The sequence below is a fragment of the Copidosoma floridanum genome, unplaced genomic scaffold, assembly GCF_036245765.1.
Source record: "Copidosoma floridanum isolate Cflo_tuat_1 unplaced genomic scaffold, Cflo_Japanese_pri ptg000020l, whole genome shotgun sequence".
Lineage (NCBI taxonomy): Eukaryota > Metazoa > Arthropoda > Insecta > Hymenoptera > Encyrtidae > Copidosoma > Copidosoma floridanum.
Window position 1 is genome coordinate 34,785,278 of NW_028321897.1, and position 13,637 is coordinate 34,798,914.

Below are 13,637 nucleotides of genomic sequence, written 5' to 3' on the forward strand. Positions count from 1 at the left end.
AAAGTATCTATTAGGATTGTTGTAATTTTAATTACTGTTTTGACATTGAAAATATTTTCTTCTACTTCTGTAGAGTAGTATTTGTTTATTTATACAGATTTATAATAATTGTTACACACATAAACAATAATAAAAAGAAAATTTTATAGTTGAATATTTTAACGTACTGTATCATTCTGCAAACGGTGGTCCGAATGCATTTGATTGTCGCTAGATCAAAACCTCTTGTAACTTTACAAAACCATATTATTATTCAATACATCATTTTTTCAACAAAATTTATTGTATAGTACGATAATCTAATACAAATTTATTGTAACATTAATCGTATTATGTAAAGTACATGTTCAAATAACAAATGATATCTTACATTTTTCGTATTTTGGTGTTAGAGTGTAGTCACTATCGTTACCACTTATATTATCTATACCTACCTATAGAACATTGTTAAAATCATTCTTTACCACATCAACATAAACAATTCTAACTGTCTCATATTCTGCCCTTTAAGTTTCTCCTATTAAGTCCTCATCCTCATTTTCACTAACAGATATCGTTGTTTTTTTAGGTGCAACCAACGTATGAAAGTGCCTTATAATTTTTCAGAGAAAAAAGTGTAACTACTTCAAAATTGTCTACTATCAAAATGAAGCAAGTTTCAATTCTGATTGGAGAATAATCTGAATTGGTCACATGGTGTCTGTACGGATCTATGTATGCAGATAACCAAATTTTTTAACGAAGTTAAGTAATTTTTATCTAAGTAGACTAAAATAAATTTTGTGGGTAACTTTGGGTTGGATGTCTTGTATAATTTGCGTGTAATAAGTTTTAAAAATAAAAAAATTTGGACAGCATTTTGAGAGCAGCGTTCTTAGATAAAAAAAAAAATAGTTTCCCAGCGATAACTTTTTCATACATTTTACCCGTTGAAGATCAAAGGCAAAATTGTAGATTTTGTCAAGACATAACTGTTTTGTGTTGTATATTTTTTTGTAAATTTCGAAGGTGAGTAGATTAAGCCTTTATAATTAAGAATAGATATGAAAAACACTAAGAACTATGTTTTTGTTTTATGGCAGAAATAAATTCAAATTCTACTACAAAGTGGTGGATAAAAAATTTGTAAATGCTACTCAAGCAAAGCTTTTTGGGGCCCTCCTCCCTTCCAATCCCATCCTAAGTCCTTTCCAATCCTAAGTGCTAAGTACCCTAAGTACTGCCTTTGCAAGAGAGCCGGACATAAAGTTCTAATATATCTTCCTATACTATATAGTCGTAAGAGTTAGAGCAAGGTTTTGCTCCCCTCGCCCCCCCCCACCTTCCCCCCAAATAAGATAGTTATTCTTTCATTTTCTTGCATTTTTCGAGTAATCCTACTTTTTGGCTAGCTCCCCCCCGTTCCCCCCCACCTCCCCCGCTCCCTCCCAGATTCCCTATGTATAATGTAAATATATTCGTAAAGCATTATATATTAACTGTTACAAGTGGTCTAATTTTCACATATAATTTTATTTGATTATAACAAAAAATTTTGTTACAATTATCTTATTTATGATGTTTATTTTGATTACATACTCTAAAATGTCTTTTTAGGTGCTCTGCTCTTACATAACCTTTTCAACAATTTTGACAAATAATTTTTTGGACGGTTTTTTTCATGACTTTTCAAATGTCTCTGTAAGTGATAATTTCTTTTGAAACTTTTTTCGCATTTAATACACTTAAAATTCTTTTCAATGTTTTGGCATTCCTTTGTGTGACGCAAATAGTTTTTCTTGTCTAATATTATAATGCTACACAGATCACATAAAAAAAATTTTTCTTTGTGGATTTTTTGTGCAATGATAGACACTCTTGATTTGAAAATTTTGAGTTACATTTGTCACACTGATAAAATTTTATATCAATGATGGTGTATCTGAAAACATATTATAAAAAACGGATTGCTTATGATTACAAAAATCTGGGTACTAGACGGTACTGAAATTTGCTTTTTTGATGAAAGAGAAAATTAGCAAGAAAGTATAAAAATAGTAATGAACTATAGAATAGTTTTTTTGTTACTCTCAAATTTCATTCCAAACAATATTTTTAATTTTTAATTTGTTTTCTGATTCAATTTGGATAACAATTTTTTTTGGGCTTCTACATCTAGACAATGCAACATATAATTGCCCATAAAAAAATAATGGTTTTCTAAGGTATAATCCTAAGGCATCAAAACTTTGACCTTGAGATTTATTGACACTTATAGAAAAAGCTAAGGTAAATGGAAACTGTTTTCTGCACAATATAAATGGTAACGAAGAAGAATTGTTTGTTTGTAGTGTTATTCTTGGAATAAAGACTTTATTTCCTTTTTTTTCACTTGTGATTATTTCAGCTTTGATGTTGTATTTAAATAATTTCGTAATTCGTAATCTTGTACCGTTGCAAAGTCTTTCAGATATGTTTAAGTTTCGTATTAACATAACAATAGCGTTATTTTTCAAATTCAATTTATGTGGAGGAAGACCTTCTTTAATACTATTTAAATATTCTGTAGGGAAATTGATATAAATATTATCGTCTGATTTATCTACTCCTTTGTGAGTAGCTTTATCAATACTATAGTACGTTACTAGTGTACCTACCATATTATTTAAAATTTTTTTGTTCAAAAAAATGAGTGTATTCATTGTGAGATGTTGATATGGCTTTACTTTTAAAAGAATCATCATCATTATTATTAACTTTAGAACATACATCATTTGTTTTCCATGTCTGAGGAATTATAAAAGTTTTAATTTTGCCTTCTCCTATATCCAGTAGCAATAAAGAAAATTTTTTATCAATCGAACGAATGTTATTTTTTAAATAAAAAATATGAAACAAAGGCCAAAAATTGAAAAATTTTATGGTTTATTAAACAATAGTAAGTTTGCTTCCGTTTTTTACTACTGGGATAATGTGACGAAAGTCTCCACCTAAAATTATTATTTTATTTCCAAAAGGCTTATTACTACTAGATAAATCTTTTAAAGTCCTATCAACGATTTCTAACGCTTTTTTTGGTATCATAGAAGCTTCATCCCAAATAATTACTTCTACATTACGTTACTTTTGTTTATCTGGCTCAAACTAGAAGAATGCACTTTCTATAGTGCTTAAGTCTAAAGGAAGTCTGAAAGTTCTGTGAGTGGTCATTCCTTTTGGGAGCAGAATAGAAGCAATACCTTTGGGCCAAAATTTTGGTAATAAAAAATTAAAAGAAAAAAAATAATGAACTAACGATACGGTTAAAACAAAATCAATTTGTGATTCTAACAACATCGTAATTTTGTAATTTTTGACGATATTTAAAATCTTTCAATACGTTGTCGTTTTAAATATATAAAAATTAGGCATTAGTCAGGGAAAATATAAAGTGATTGTTAAAAATTCATGTAATTAATCACGATCAATATACATTTATTACATTTATAAATTTTAAGTAACAATTAATATAATTCGTGTTTTTTTCCATACTTCGTAAATCTAATTTGCAATTACGGGGGTTGGTGCGCAGAGCGCGCAGGGGGCATATATAGTTATAAGAGCTTAGAAATATCTATTGACACATACAGAATAGACATCTCATTTAAAAAGGGAGCCTTGAGAAGAAATAATAAAGCTTACTAACAAAAAGTCAAGGGCACATCTCTCTGTCTGTATAAACTTTACCACTTTTATTTGAAATTAGCAGCTTGTTCTTCATATTTCCTTAAAAGCAGACCAGTAATCATTCCCCAGCGTAGACAATTTATTCCCAAGTATTTCCGAAAAATGCCATAGTCTTCCGAATTCTGTAAAATATACTTCAACATATTATTTTCATACTAACAATTAATTTTATCATTTTTTAAGGCTTTAAAAAATATGAATACAAACCTTATTTTGAAAATATTACACTTATAACACAATAAAAGGGGGGGTTGGCACGCGGAGCGCGCAGGGGAGCGGAGCCCCACTAGTATACATATATACACGTGTGTTAATTTTGACATGTGCTTTTTTACCTCACAATTCTCCTCGTGAAGAGATGGGCGACCTTCTCTCAGCAAAATGGCCTACCATATAGATCCTACGCTCTCGAGGTGGTCTATGGTGATATCATCAACGTAATAACAAACTATAACTGCATGTATTAATATGAAAATGTAACCAATAATGTAACATATATTACTTGCAATGTGTAAGAAATATAATGTAACAATGTGCCTTACTGTACCAAGTCATGTACTCGTTTACAGTAAAGCCTCAAAAATAAATACACAACGCTAGTACGTGTTTATTTTATTGAAAATAAAAGATATGTGTATATATATAGAAGTTGTACATTTAAATGTACATAAAAATTTTACATTTATACCGGCACGTACCATCAATTTTTATGCCTAAGCTACTCAACTACAGATGTTAGGGAATCTAAACGTACTTTAAAAAATATAATAAACAAGCACAAGAGAGATTATTATTAACAATCAGTTGCTTTAATACATAAAGAAAAATTCAGTCATAAATTTTAATTTGTGGATAGATACGTAAAAATAGTTGACGTAGAAAGAGATGAATCTAAATCTATTGTTTCTGAAATAATATATCATGAACGTTTGTTAACTTGTAAAGTGTTCTATCAAATTTAAGGTATAAGAATTGACAGTTACACACACACACACACACACACACACATATATATATATATATATATTTAGTCAGTTCTCATACATTAAATCATGGATCCAGTTATAACGAATTTGAAATATAGTCGATAGCGATTCCCAATGCAGTAGAGGAAATTTTTCGTTTGTTTGCCAAAATTAGTGTAGTTTTAATGAAAATAAGTACAGAAAAAAAAGCACTGCAATCAAGTGGATTGTACCCATCTACTATACATATATATATGGTTGCAAGCTTCCTTACCTCCACAATCATAACAAAGTCCCATAACCTCTGACAAGCTGTCAAAATTGAAGCAGTGTGTGGCAAAAACATGAATAAAAATTGTTCTATAAGTGGTTGTCACGATATGTTGTTGTCTTTTCATAGATAAAGAAATCATTTTATTTCGTTTCTCTGCACTTATACTTTTGTATTTTTTACTGTCCGGAAAAATCACAGATGGAATACGAAAAAAAGATTTCGCAGATTTATCGTGACAACCACTTATGCAACATTTTTCATTCATGTTTTTGTCACACACTGCTTTAATTTTGACAGCTCGTCAGAGGTAATGGGACTTTGTTATGATTGTGGAGGCGAGGAAGCTTGCAACCATATATATATGTATAGTACATGGGTACAATCCGCCTGATTGCAGTACTTTTTTTCTGTACTGATTTTCATTCAAACTACCCTTTTGGCAAACAAACGAAAAATTTCCTCTAATGCATCGGGAATCGCTATTGACTATATTTTAAATTCGTTATAACTGGATCATGGTAAGCACAAAAAATAAAATGTTTTTCTAATCAACTTTATGCCCGCGATAATTTCATTCATTTTTTTGCATTGCTTACCAAGTGAAGATGTGAAGAATTTAGTGTTAATTCGATAGCTTATTAAAACCTGGAGTTTTTAAACGCATTATCATTAGTTGGTACGTCCTCGTGAATTTTGTAGCTGGTTTTGCACATTTGGTGCAAATTTGAAAAAAAAAGCCAGTGATCGCGCCATCTTGGAATGACGTCACAAGTGAAAATACCTTATATCTTTGGGCAAGATAAAAAATCTCCATAAAAAGAATGGAATCTTATATTTATAGAAATTTTGATGAAGTAATGTAACTAAATCTAATTAATAATGTTGTTGTAAAATTAAAATCTTACGTGGCGATTTTCACACTTGCTTATTCTTAGACTTTAAAGAAAAAAGGTTTCAGATAATCTTACCAGCACCCAACAAAAGATAAATTTTTTGCTGCTCTAAAAATTCTGTCAAATTGTTCCCTTTGATAAAGCGTCCAAATACGAACAATCAACTGAGACATCCTCATCTACATGCATACATTGACACGTACACAATGTGACCAACTGAAATTACCCTAAAATTAGGATAAGAATCCTTGTTACATTGTAAATAGACAATTTCTAAGAAGTAACACTTTCTGCTCTAAAAAATTGTAAAACATTTACGTACATTGGTTGTACCTAAAAAAACAACGATATCTGTTAGTGAAGATGAGGATAAGGACTTTATTGGAGCAACTTAAAGGGTAGAACACAAGATAGTTAGAATCGCTTATGGTGACGTGGTAGGGAATGATATCCACGATGTTGTATACGTAGATAAAGATAATGTTAGCGGTAACCCCAGTGACTACACTCCAACACCAAAATACGAAAAATGTAAAATATCGTTTGTTATTTGGACATGTTGTTTACATAATACGATAAATGTTACAATAGGTTTGTGTTAGATTATTGTACCATATACAAAAATTTGTTTAACAAATGTTTTAACTGATAACAAAATAGTTTTATAAAATAACAAAAGGTTTTTATCTAGAGAGCAGACAACCAACTGCATGCAACCCACTGTTTGCAGAACGATACAGCACTTTCAAGTGTTCAACTGCTTAGTATTTTCCTACTATAGTTATTAATGTATGTCAAAAATATGGACTTTTAGAAAAAAGTAAGGAATTTGCTACAGAAGTAAAAAAAATTTTTGAAGTTATACTTCTATAGGCGCGTTTTCTCACTTCACCCCGCCTCCCTTGCCATACCACTCTGAACTAGTCCCCTCTTAAAAGTGTACACTTTAACGGCCTGCGATATTTTGTGGGTATTTTTAATGCTATTTTAAATAAACGTTAGATGATTGAATAATATTTGTCCAAAAACATCTATGTGTGATGAACATCCTGCAGGGACGTTCACTGGCATGTAATGCTACCCTATAAAAGAAAGTGGTACTACAGGACAGTTTTTCTTAACCTTTTAAGCACAAATATATTTTGGGTATTAAATATGGATTAGGAATAAGTGTGAAAGTGTATGTGACAGATGTAACTGTGATATTATGGAATGTAATTAGTAAAGTGGTAGGAAGGTGCTTCAAAATCATTCAAAGATTTAATGAAATCGCTCAGTCTTTTACTAGCTAGCCTGTCAGCACTTCGTGCCATGGTTTTGATTTTAATTTTTCTTATGTAAGAAATAGGTTTGGTTATCATTATTAATTTGTTCATTTTTAAAATATTTATAAAAATCAGACCCAGTTAACATACATGCGCTTATTCCAACGATAATTGCATCAATTTTGAACACAATATCATTTCGTAGAAAGTATATTTTTATTCATACATTATGTGTCATAGAATCTTCAAGGAAGTATAACTTCATATTTGGAGATCCCCGCATCCACTGTCCACTGGTTTAATGTCAAATCAATAATCAAAATCAAAACAATAGTTATGGATGCTACATTTTTAATAACTATTGTTGAAACAATGTTAACACAATTTTTTTTCAATGCATATAAACGTATAATACTTTACGTTAATTTGTTGGTGTTGCAAAATTGAATTTTATTAAAAATTGAGATCAAAACTGGAAAAAATAATGTTATTTTTCTTTAATATTAAAGTTCTTAGTATAATTAATAAATTCATTTCAAAAATTAAATAGTTCCATATGGTAAGGTTTAGGGTAGCCAAATAGATTATAAATAAGTAGTAGTTTTGTGACGTCATTTGTTATGTTAGACAAAAATTGTTGTGCATGGCAAGATATTACAATAAGTGGTATCAAATTTTTTGGAAATGTACATCATGTTGCAAAATTAAAATTTTAAATGGCAATTTCTGCTTTTTTTGCTGTATAACTTTGCAAAAATAGGTTTTTGATAATTTAATCGCTTCTGATCGAAATTTAATCGAATAGCGAACAAATCATTTGTAACTATTTTTGTAATACGATACCCCAAAAAATAGTTATGAGTAAAATTCAAAAAAGAAGTGAGATCTTCCCTTACTATATGTTTGATAAAAAATAAACCTGGCACGATAATGCCTTTTAACTATTTTTTCAAGTTGTCTTATATCGTTCAAGTAGTTCAAATTATGAAAATGTGAGTTCTTACGGAAAGCTCTATTTTTGTTTTGGAATTTATATTTAGTCAGCGTCATAATTTATAAAAAATTTAAAAAACCAGCCATTTTTTAAAGTTTTTAATAAAATCTTATCAACTTTATTGCTTAATGTGCTTTAATTTCTTATCGCATTTTTTTTTTTCATCTAATACAATAAAGATAAGAATGAAAGCTAAATTTTCAAGCATTTTCATTTGTTTAAATTTTTTTTGACAACTTTATCAACTCTTTGGCTCATGTTGGCAGCTCTCGTGTTGTTTATTAAAATGATAAAAACATCGAAAATTTAGTGATAATGTGAATGAAGTATACCATATTTACTGTCGATAAAGAAGTTCTACAGTTAACAACTTTACTTTAGATGGAATTCCTCAGAAAAGCTTGCTTCAGATTAAAGTAAAGATTAAAAATGTTTCAGAGTACAAAAATTCATTTTGAACTGTTATGCTTTTCTTTAAAAAAACGGAAAAATTATGTACTGTGAGTCAAAGCATTATTTCAAAGTAGTTTTATTGGTTTGTCAAATTATTAAAACCAAAAATGTTTTACTTTAAATGTAATTGTGAAGGGGGATACAGTGAAAAACATTTGACAGATTTTTATTAAAAAATCCTCTTGTTTCCTTTTTTATATTGTCGTTAACAAAATAGTACTTTAGAGAGGCTAGCCAGATCGTTCTTCAAAAATAAAATCGTGATACTAGATGCTTATACACAGGCTCTAATGATGACGTCATTGTAAGGTATTTATTTTTAATAATACTTTAAAAAGCTTTGAAACGATTGTTTAAAAAAATGAATATGTTACTGGATATAATGAACAATATTACGTGTAAGGAAATTTGATGTTCTTAGTCACTATGTTAGAAAAGTAATGTGTTTATAAGTTTGAATGCAATACTTATAATGTTTATATCCCTGTATATTATAAACATTGATATTTTTTAAAAATATTTAACTAAAACCAAATTTAGAGCTTAACTGTACCACTGGATGTAGTACATATATTATATTCACCTCTTGTACACTTATATGTATACCTATACATGGCAACGCTGTATGTTTCGACTTCAGTGGTGTGATAGCGACATAATATGTCAGTTGGAGTAGAAAACGCCATGTGCTTATCACGCGCTTTGGTATGCAACCAACTCAGATATGGCTTGAAAAAACAGCCGTCTTAGATTTGGGTTGAAGAAGCAGCCAACTTGGAAGTCATTTTTTTTTCATTAAGCTTTGTCGTGGCAGCACCAATATTTACAATATAGGTATACCGATCTTGAGAAACAGAGATTTTTCAATCCTCCAATAGTTAAAAAAATGATGTATGGTAATGTAATAGAGCAAACTATTCTTATTTAATTATGCGCTCTGCTAGTCTACTGCAATCAGATGTGATTTTGTGATCATACTTTGGACGCAATTTCAAATATTATTTAAAAAATTTTAAACTAATTTTTTCTTATTCTCAAACGTCATCGGAGATAAACAACTTATTTTAACTATAAATAATATTTTTTTATGAACTTTAATATGAAATTAAGCAGTTATTGTAATCTTTAATTTTTTCATAGTAAAATGAAATAAGTATAGGGCGATCTGTTACAACAACATAAATTAATTTCATGAAATAATGGATGATTAAAAAATCTCTGTTCCTTTAGATAGGTATACCTATATTTCAAATGTCAGTGCTGCCGCAACAAAACTTAATGAAAAAAATTACTTCTGAGTTGGCTGATTCTTCAACTGGAATCTGAGTTGGCTACTTTTTCAATCTACATCTGAATTGACTGCTTTTTCAGCCCAAATTTTAGGTAAATGTCTTTTAACTCATATTTTAAGTTAATTCTATCTTTTGCTGAGCCATCGATATCCAATGTGTGTTTTATAAATAGACAGAATAGCTGAAACATTTTGAAGTATTAAAAATTTAGTTTATATTTTTACCTTTTTTTTATAAATGTTTATCAAAATCGTGTAGGTCAGTTTATTAAAACACCAAATAAACCACCAGCACGATATATTCCGTAAAATTAAGTGTTAAACTAATGAGAGTAAAGTGTCCATTACTTTCTTTCTACGCACCCTAGGTCCAAGCTAAATTTAACTGTATTGTTATTAGGTAGTTCTAATCTAATAGATTTAATTTCATGTAGATCTTGTAGATCAATCAATACATGACAATACTACCTAAATAATGCTCGGTAAAATATTATTCCGTGTCAGATGCATAGATTGAGCACATGAAGCTCGGCTAAGGATACATAATAATGTTAATACAATGTAAAAAAAAATTCGAAGAAGAAAAAATTTTTACAACTTTAGAAAAAACTCAGAACTATTTATTTGTGTATATCAAATGTATTATTATTAATGAAAATGTAGCTTTACACGTCTTTTTACTTTTTACTGACTATTTCAAGGTATTTACAACAGTTATAAGAACTTGTATAATTTTTATGTAACATTTGCTTATTCATTTTAAAGTTTAAAAAGGAATAATTATTTGTGTAAAGATGTTACACTTGACGGATCGAGATCTTTGATGAGGATGTTGTAAGTATAAAATATAGTGGATAAAAAGAGTAATGAGTGCTATATAATTGGAGTCACTTTCAATAAATTTCTACCGTAGTAACTAAATCATAATTTACCATATCGTCAGAGGCTGCAAATATTTTGGCGATGTGCGTAGATTTTTGTGCTTGTTAACCTTTTTTTTTGTGTGTCTCCAAGAGAACGTGACCATACGTACGTATTTAATACTTGCACATGTGTCGGAAGGAACACAGAAAAATAGAAAAAAAAACTCATGAGCACAACACGGGCTTCACAATAGTTTTAATATAATTAAGATTTCATTATGCACTCACGAACTTTAAAAAGAGAGAGACAAAAAGAGAAACGAGTTTCTTGCTAAGCTTGTACTATACGCTCTTCTCCTTTCAGTCCTTGTTGTGCAACAGTAGCTTCTAAAACCTGGCATTGGTCTATTTGTCCTTCACCACGGATGTAACTTTTGCACGTGTCTCCCACTAGCTTCTATTACCTTAAGAGTATGAGATTAGCAAACAAATTAATGGTCCAAGTCTTTCACTCTGATTTAGGCTCTTTTTGACAGCTCGACACTACTGTGGGAACACATAGTCTTCAAGATTTTTAGCTATTGGTGTCAGTGACAACAGAAACAGTAGCAAATACGTAGTAGAGTATGCTTGATGATAGCTGACAGATTTTATGAATGAAAAAAAGTGTGTTAAGCTGACTCATTAAGTTGACTATCTTTGCTTCTGCACTACTTGCTCTACCATTCAGGTTCTACACTTCAACAATATTTGCTCTACACAGAGTCTCAAATGTTTACTGATACCTGAGCAAACAATCACTTATCTTGCTTGTAGTTTGTCAAAAATAATTGGCTTACAAAAATAGACTTACTCGAGTCACTTGCAATAAAAGAGTCTGATAACTGAATAAACAAAAGAGTGCTAATATTAAATAGCATAAGAGCAGAAAAAATGTATGTTTAATAAATTTTGGTTAGAGATTTGATGTTCAGGTTGAATTGAAAAATCAGCTGATACTTGTTCACTTTGTTAATGCATAGGGCAACTGCAGTAAAAGCAGATATTACACAGTGCGTTTAAGCCGTGCTCCTATTCTGGAAGGTGTACCTTTCCTGCACTTGAAGTACTTAATTTGTCTTGATGCTGCGATTGCCATACATCTTTAAACAGTTGGCAAGGTAGGAGAGAGAGAGAGAGAGAGAGAGAGAGAGAGAGAGAGAGAGAGAAGATAGAAGAGAAAGAGAGAGAAAGGACACGGTAAAGTGCTTATTGCGTATGAGACGTGCGTTGCGTATGTGCAGCTGGGATGTCAGCTCGTCTCAGACTGCATACGACGCTGTAGTGTGCGGCCCCATCGACTTGGTTTGTTCTTCGACATAATGGTTCTCTTCGTTGTTGTTTTAGCTATGTGCAGCCTAAAAGCCGAGTGAGCCCGAATCGAGCCACGTGACGGACCCTGCGGGAGGTAAGGCAACTGTAAAGTAAGGGAATCGAACTATTCTGTGCAAGACAAACATATCTACTGATATTGAGGCCTCTCTTCCTCTCTCTCTCTCTCTTTTCTTCTTGATGCTACATATGTACACATGAGTCTACACGTTATTTTACACTCGCAAGTCTGGGTGAGTAGGTAAGTCGTCTTCGAGAAGTCAAAAAAACGATCTCTTACAAAGCAGGAGCTGCAGTCCAGTTTGGCTCCTAAGCGATCATTCTTAATTTGGAGTATTCCGCTCTGTCCCTTATATACACGCAAGCTTGCATACACACACACACAAAGTATGTACATTAGTAGAAATAAAGTTTGTGAGCTGATTTATATTAGATAATTATTACAATATCAAATGTAATTATTGTGCAGCATGTAGGGAAAAGTTAGCTTTATGCGTAAAGTATGCAGCAGAGTCACCATGTGATACGGCATTGATATAAATATTGATATTGTTAATATTTTCTCTTTACAAAATTAATTAAGACATACTTTTACTATTACCTTATATGATTTAAGTTTTAAAAAATTCCTAAAAAATAATCTTAAAATTTAGAGTACTAGAACTTTAGCTTGATTTTTAAATAATTTCAAATAACAGCAAATTGTTGTTTTGGATTAAAAAGAAGACATGTTGGAACGTTAAAGTCTAGATCTCTATAGAAATAAATTTTTTATTAGCTTAAAGTTTACATAACATATTTCTAAAACTAAACTAATATATTTTCTACTTTAAACCTTTTTCGTAAATCATGTACAGGTTAAATTCATTTATTTTTGTATTTTTGACATCCATTGTAACATTGCAACTGTAAACAATAATAATCATCAGGTTACGCGAAAAACAAGTTAAGAAATACATGAATGGAAGAAATCGATTAAAAACTGGGTAAGTAACACGGAGTTGTGACTTTTTTACTTATTTATTATGACTTGCCTTCATTACTCTATTTTTCAATAAAATTAACTACAGTCATATCTCTTGACTCTAAGCACAAGTTCTTTAATACTGCTAACTTTTTATGAACTCCTTTGTTTCGAAAGTCCACAACCTTTCCCTTACTTGGTATAATGAGCTTTTGTCTGCATTGCATCTCAAATGGCATTTCTAGATGATTTAATCTATTTTTAATCCTTTAAAAATATCAAAGACCTTTTGTAATATCTTCATTTTAATATTTCTTTTCCTTATAGTGAAAGAGTAGTACCATTGTAGCAAAAACTAGTTGTTTATGAGATGTGGTTAGAAAAACTACTACGGTTGAAAAAATCAGTTTTTAAACAGAAGCTGAAAAACTATAAATTTTTTAAAAAACGTTAAATGCATAGAGATATTAGAATAGAGTGCGCAAGATATACTGCTGCCAGTAAGTTAGCCCGTCAGACGGTGCGAGAGAGACAGATGCGAGAACCTCTCTCCATCTCTCTCTAGCCGATCGCTGTGATTGGCTCTACTCCCTCTCCAA

The 13,637-nt window shown here is 30.6% G+C and overlaps 1 protein-coding gene across 3 annotated transcripts in view; it reads right to left on the reverse strand.

Moving 5' to 3' along the window:
* Positions 1-13,637, reverse strand: part of LOC106644202 (uncharacterized) — a 728,649-nt gene that overhangs the window by 711,799 nt on the left and 3,213 nt on the right. For 2 of the 3 annotated variants that reach the window (XM_089593744.1, XM_089593742.1), the window contains exon 1: positions 10,773-11,889. The exons of the other annotated variant lie outside the window; for it this stretch is intronic. The gene's annotated coding sequence lies outside the window, so the exon portion shown is untranslated. Of the gene's footprint in view, positions 1-10,772; positions 11,890-13,637 lie in introns of those variants that run through there. 3 annotated transcript variants of the gene reach the window in all.